The following is a 7,429-nucleotide window of genomic DNA, read 5'->3' on the forward strand; positions in this document are numbered from 1 at the left end:
GTCGTCAGCTTGTGACTGCAACTTGTTCCTGTTTGCGGACGACTCAGCCCTGCTGGTCTCTGACAAGAACAAGTTACAGGTTGAAAAAGCCCTCAGCTCGGAACTAGGCAAAATCTGCATATGGCTCGCCGACAACAAACTATCATTACACATGGGCAAAACAGAGTCCATTCTCTTCGGTTCAAATAACAAACTCATCAAGGCCGACGGCTTCTCAGTTACAGTGGGTGACAATATTGTCACAAGGAAAGATGAAATTACATAACTGGGTTCCATCCTAGAGGCTAATCTTTCCTGTGACAAAATGGCATCCAATGTAATAAAAAAAAGTCAACCAACGAACTTGATTCTTGTACCGGATCTCCTCTCTGGTAAACAAGAACACCCTGAGGACTCTGGCAGGAGCACTCATACAAGGGTACTACGACTATGCTTGCACCTCATGGTACCAAAGCACCTCAAAGGCACTAAAAAACAAATTACAAACATCTCAAAACAAACTAGTCAGACTACTGCTTGACCTGACTCCTAGAACCCACCTCACCCCTGCCCACTTTGACAACCTAGGATGGCTTAGAGTAGACGACAGAGTACAGCAACTTGCAATGGGCCCAGTCTACAAGATACACTACACGACCAAGGTACCCATGTACATGTCAAAATACTTCCCAAAGGTCAGTGAATACCACGACCACAACACCAGAGGGAGCCCCACAAATCATGTTAAACCCAGATTCGGCTCAAACAAGGGACTAAACACGTTTCGCAATTATGCCACATCAATGTGGAACGCCCTACCCACAGCTGTAAAGGAATGTGAATCACTACCCACTTTCAAAAAAACTCTCAAAGAGCACCTACGGGAGACTGCAATTCGAAACTGGCCCCTACAAATGTCCTAACCCAGTTGTACAGTAAATGACCAAGTATGGCTTTGTCAGTATTCCAATGTACAGTGTATAATGGATAATTATTGGAACAAGCTTGTTCATATATAATTATGTTTTGAAGATATTGACCAATAAACTTCAAAAGAGCGTGGCTCAGCACATAAATAGACTAAAGTCAACAACCGCTGGACCTATCATCACACAACTTACAGGATATGTCCATATAAGTGTTTGGCACATACCCTGAAGGTTTCACTCAAATTGACAACTAGGGGGGGCGCTACAAATGCAAAAAATGGATGTGGCATAAGTTACACACACAAATCAGACTATACATAAACAATTTTTTTTCCAATCATTACAAAACTTGCAGGTTTTTTGTTGAACCATGTGTGTGAAATTACTTTGAAATCTTAACCATCCATGTTGGCTTGAACCCCGGAATTGCCGCTTGGAGCTATGTTTATTATTAGGGCATGGCTGCCTGGCGGAGATTTGCACTCTACTGAACACTCAATCAATATTTGTGAAAATAAGCTACACTTTCCAAAAGCCAGAAACCAGAGAAGTAACAAATGTGTGATGTCGTCATTTTTACATTCTGGAGCTGCTCCATAGACAATGAATGGGAGACTGATTTTGTGGACCCACAGAATCGTTGTTATTATACGTTTTTATCCTCAAATTACCTTTATTCTATGTTATATAGTGTTTTCACTTCTGAAACAGAAAATGTATCCGTATACATAGAACATTCCCCTGGGTGCTCTCAGTGTCTCCTTTACCATCTTACCCAATTCATTGTCTATGGAGCAGCTCCACACTTCACACTTGATGACATCACAAGTTTGAGTTTTAGCACTCAATTGCATTAGGGAGAGAGAGTTGTTTGTTTTCACTAATATTTTTGGACTGTCTTAGACCATGGAATAACATGTATACATTCTTAAATTGGGTGTAGTTCCCCTTTAAGCCATATCTGAATGGGAATCAAGATCAACATGAACTATAATTGATTAGAGGAATAGAGAAATAGATATTTTAGAGTAATAATGCATTTATTAATCCTTCCAGATAAAGAAGCATATAGTTTATTTTTTATTTCTGTGTCATGCCAAATATTTGGCCGATCCTAATTGGGATGACAAGACACCACTATCTTATAAAACATGCATCTTCCAGTATTGATACAGAGCATGTGGAAAAAGGAATAGAAAAGATACAAAATAGAAAATTAATAAATAAAGTGTTGACATAGAAAGACTGTTACATATCTACGGATCGTCTTGATTAAGAGCTTTTCTCCAGGAGTTCTCCAGATAACTGGCTAATTTACATGCATGTGTGAACAGCCATTCATAATCCATTTGTGCATCATTCATATTTACAAAATGAATCTCTTGAATTTGTATCTTACTAAACAAAGCATCGCGCAGGTCACAATACAAAGGGCAGCAGAAAACTAAATGGAAGTCATTTTCTAGATAATTTAGACAAGTTGGACAAATCCACATGTGTTCTTCTAGATTAATATATTGTCCAGTTTCAACAGTCAACTGGTCTCTCCTCAGAAATACCTCTACCAGGCGGCAAGGCGCTCGCCACTAACGCAGGAGATGCTGGGTTCGAGCCCAGCTCTCTGTGTTGCTACCGGCTTGGCTGGTCATTCATACTAACACAATTGGCTGTGTTAGGGGTGGGAAAGCCGGTGGGTGGGGATTGGACGTTGTGGACAGCGACTCCTACAGGTCGGTTGGTGCGCCTGTACAGCAGAATCAGGAAGTATCGGGGGCAGCGTGAGCCTCCCACGCGTTAGCGTTACTCCTTGCCACTGAGAGATCACGCTGTTCAGGTGAAAAGATGCAACAGCTGCCTCCTTGTGTACCGAAGGGGACACGTGATGCAAGGCTTGGTCCTCACTGCAGCCGACCAGTGGGAGGCATAGTCTAGCAACGTTCGAGACAGGGGAGGGGAGAATTGAAGGGAGAATTGGCGAGGCAAAATTGGGATGGGAGAAAAATAGAAAATAAGGAGAAAAAGTGGATAAAAAAAAAAGAAATACCTCTACCTGATCTCAGCTGAGCACATAGAGATCTTTGCTTTTTAGACCAATGATATACAACATAATTATCTGTACCATATTCAGTTTTTATTGTGTAAAGGTATGCAGTGAGCTATTGCTTAATTATATTCTACCTCACCCAGAATCACAATAGGAAGCCAATGAAAATATAATGTTTTAGGCTAATTTGCACATAAGGCAGGAAGCTACTGTAGCCACTGTGCCAAACTCACCATGACACAGCTCAACTAGACCCTGGAGATTTACACTACTTGATGTAAATTCAGAACTTGTCAGTCACTTTGGATAAAAGTGTCAACTAAATGATTAAATGTTAATGTAGAGGTACTTGGTTTATGTCAGGAGCACGGTTCCTTCTACAAGGTGAAAGACTTGGTCAGTAAACATCTTTCTGTGTTGGTGATGTGCCTTCTCAAGCGTTTCCAGCACGAATCAGTTATCCACATTGGCACAGTGAGCGCATTTGCTTTATCAATCCAGGGTGTGTTTGCTTTATCAATCCGGGGCCCTGCTAGCGAGTGGGGCCCATTCAACGGGTGAAACATAGCTATAATGCCACCTATGTTTTGAGCTTTTCCTTATAAAGAAAAGAAAAGCAAGCAAAGCCAGAGTTGCAGAACAATGTGCACACTGCACACACATCTGTAGACCAGAACCAATCATTTGTTTATACCATATAAGTCTGTTTTAAGAACAACAACAGTGTTTTCAAACCTATGTACAGACGGTAAGTTGAAACGTTATCTACAGTACATTCATCATTAAAAGATACAGAGCACTTTGGGGTTGCATGTCATATTCACATTGATTTGGATTAAGTTGACAACTAAACACATGGGCTTTCCAGAAAGCATTTTTCAAAACAGACTCATAGTCATACGGTTCCCTGTCTCAGGGGGTCAGTTAGCCTTGCAGGGGCCACTATGTTGCAAGCAAGTCTCCAGTTTACTCTCAGTGGCGTAGCTCACGGTATTGTCTCTGGACGACATTACAAAATAAAAGCGTGGTTATTATCTTGCTCTGGGAGGGAATGGTTCGTGTACCGCGGTATTCGAACGACACACAGTATTCTTCCATGACATGATTAATCCATGACATTAATCATAGTTATGAACTGATGAACACATTTCCTGTGATCATTTTTTCTTAAAAGAAAGTAAGAGAAAATGCTTTGAGTATGTGTAGAGTATCAAGTAACCTAAAATGGAAACAATTAAATAAAGGACTTGAATATGAATTATTCTTACTCTGCACTCAGAGACCAAAGTTCCTAATGACAATCCCTCCTCCGCAGAACGACTAGATGGAATGAAGGAGGATCCGTCGCAGACATTCTGCTCATTCTTGGACCAGTGGGGATGATAAGCTCATGTTTGCGCCTGTCCTCAGTCCAGACCACACTCTAGAGTGTATAAACAATGGATAACCCTTTAAATGACAGCTCCTTCACATGACTAGAGAAAGAGAAACTATACTCACAGAGAAAGAGGGGCTGACTGTGGGCAGTGGGTTTAGCTCTATTTGAAAGGCTTTATCTTCCTCAAGGTGTCGCCATATGAGTCTGACCGTGTAAACAGTCTCTCGGGTGGCAGGTGAACGACAGACAGAGAACAGCTTTCACTAGTCACACTGTAGTAGAGGAAAAGGGGGTGTAGTAAGTAACTTCACCAAACAATACAATAGAGAGCCTCAAAGCCAAGGGTGAAGTATAGTTATAGCTATATTCATCTTATTATATTAATTTGTTAACCCTTGGGTCACAACTCTATGTCACAGTTTTAGTTTATCTTGCTAAAGTGAGCACCAAAAAAAAACAATGCCAATCAATGCCAATCTCACACGCATCCAAAACCTCTAAACGATTTTGCACACATTCATTTGGTTCGACAGTTATTGAGAGGAAATTTGTTTGAATATGGTGACCAGTGATGTCATCGTGGACATTGAATCCTTGTGTTGTGTTAATTACATGATGTAGATGAAAAATACCTTGTCTTATAGGGACTGCCACCTTATTATTTAATTGGGCTGTAATTAACACAACATAAGGATTGCTGGTGGCCATATTCAAACTAATTTACTTTCAATAACTGTCAAACTAAATGAATGTGTACAAAACAGTTTAGAGTTTTTGGATGTGTCTGAGATTGTGTGCAAAATAAAAATCAGCATTGTTTTTTGGTGAAGTGCCCCTTTAAATTAAGACTTTTTAAAGCCATAACATGTTGAGTTCACAACACAATGAGATTTATATTCCGCTATTACTAGCCGGTCTGTACAACCTCATTTCGTAGGGATGTCCGATATTATCGGCCTACCGATATTATCGGCCGATATTGGGATAAAAATGTGATATCGGAAAATATCGCTATCGGTTTTCAAAAGAAATATTTTTTTTCTTTTTTACATTTATTTAACCTTTATTTACCCATGCAAGCAAGTAAGAACAAATTATTATTTTATTTATTGTCAAAGTATGCATAATGTTGTGTTAATTACACGACAAGAGATATGTAATGTTAATTACCTGAAATTATTCCGTTTTTTGGGGGGGGGAAACCCTGCATATATCGGTACAAGATACAAGATACTTTAATGCCACACAACGATGGTTGGTGGTAATTGTTTGTGGTACAGATTGTTAAGCACTGGTTACATCAACATGAAACATCAGACATCAAACATCAAACGCCCCCCTCCCACCTCCAATCCACACAATAAATACATATATACATAAATACATACAGGACAGTCACGGTAACAGTGTCAGTCAGTGACAGATGCTTGCCCGTCTGTGCAAAGGGGGGCGGGCCAGGGTGTTCAGAGTTCGGACTGCTGTGGGGAAAAAACTGTTTGTGAAGCGTGTGTGTCTGGTTAGAATGGACCTGTAGCGACCTGAGGACATGTGCTGGAATAAGTGGTGTGCTGGGTGAGAGGGATCGTTGACTATTTTACCAGAGGGGGTGAGAGTGCGTGAGTGCGTGAGGTGTAGATGGAGTCCAGAGAGGTATCGGTTGATATCGGTTGATATTGGTATCGGAAATTAAGAGTTGGACAATATCGGTATATCGGTATCGGTAAAAAAGCCAATATCGAGCATCCCTATTTGGTGTAAGCGCTTACACGAACATCCATCAGCTTAACTCATTGACTGCCACGCTCTTTTCCCATCTTTACTCAATGGCGCCAGCGTTATTGACAATTTTAGCGATGTTTGCGGACCCATCGTGTGTTCTGTATTATAGCTATGGAGACAATATGGCTCATTTGACAGGCATTGTTCATAGTCCATCACTGACTAACCATTCATTTCTACATACTGTAGTTTGTGCGCTATTACACGCTACATCGCCCCTTTCCAAAATAATCCAGTCTTTTTTCATAGATCGCGAGATATGACGCGCTATATACATTATGCCCAAATCGTTCGGGTTGCTCGCCTGAAACCCCAAATACTCCCATATCAAAGGTATATACCATACATATGTGTCTTCACAAAATCACCAAGGGGGGGGGGGGGGGGGGGTCGTCTTACCCCGAAACTGCGATCGTTACCAAAAGCATGTTTTAGGTCCGGCTGCCTCCTCGAGTACCGGAGGGGACACGTGATGCAAGGCTTCGTCCACATTGCAGCCGGCTTGTGGGAGGCATGGCCTACCAACGTTCGAGACAGGGGAGGGTAGAATTGGACAATACGAAATTGGGGAAGGGAGAAAATGGGGAGAAAAAGTAGATAAAAAAAATAATTATCAAAACCAGAGAAAAGTCGGGTTTGGCGCTCAACGGTTGGTGACGAAACCCGACTTTTCTCTGGTTTGGCGGGCAAAGAGTTAATGTTTTTGTGTATTGTGATAGCATTGTGGAATAGCCTATGTATCTTGAGTAGAGCATCTCCTTTAACACTTTTGGATGAATTAACTCAAAAGTGTTGCAACTAGACAATGATGAGTATATCATCTATTAGACATAACACTAGTCAAACATCTCTGCATTACAATTCAATACTCACTCAAAAAGTGTATTTATATTGAAACATTATGTGAAAACTGAATGTTCTTTTTTATAGGCGTAGCCTAATTAATCACAGAGAGAGAGAGAGAGAGAGAGAGAGAGAGAGAGAGAGAGAGAGAGAGAGAGAGAGAGAGAGAGAGAGAGAGAGAGAGAGAGAGAGAAAGAGAGAGAGAGAGAGAGAGAGAGAGAGAGAGAGAGAGAGAGAGAGAGAGAGAGAGAGAGAGAGAGAGAGAGAGAGAGAGAGAGAGAGAGACAGAGAGAGAGGGGGGGGGGGGGAGGGGGGGCGCGCCTCCCTAAACATCGGTCAATGGGCCTGCATTATTTTTTAAGTTTCTAGGCTGTCTCGGTTTTGCTTGCCTCTCAATGGCTGCTTGATAGCACAGGGCAGGCTGGTCTGTTAGCAGCGATGGTAATAGAAGTGCCGCACAGCGCTTCTTTCTTGCCA

This window comes from Notolepis coatsorum (assembly GCF_963971535.1).
Source record: "Notolepis coatsorum genome assembly, chromosome: 5".
NCBI lineage: Eukaryota > Metazoa > Chordata > Actinopteri > Aulopiformes > Paralepididae > Notolepis > Notolepis coatsorum.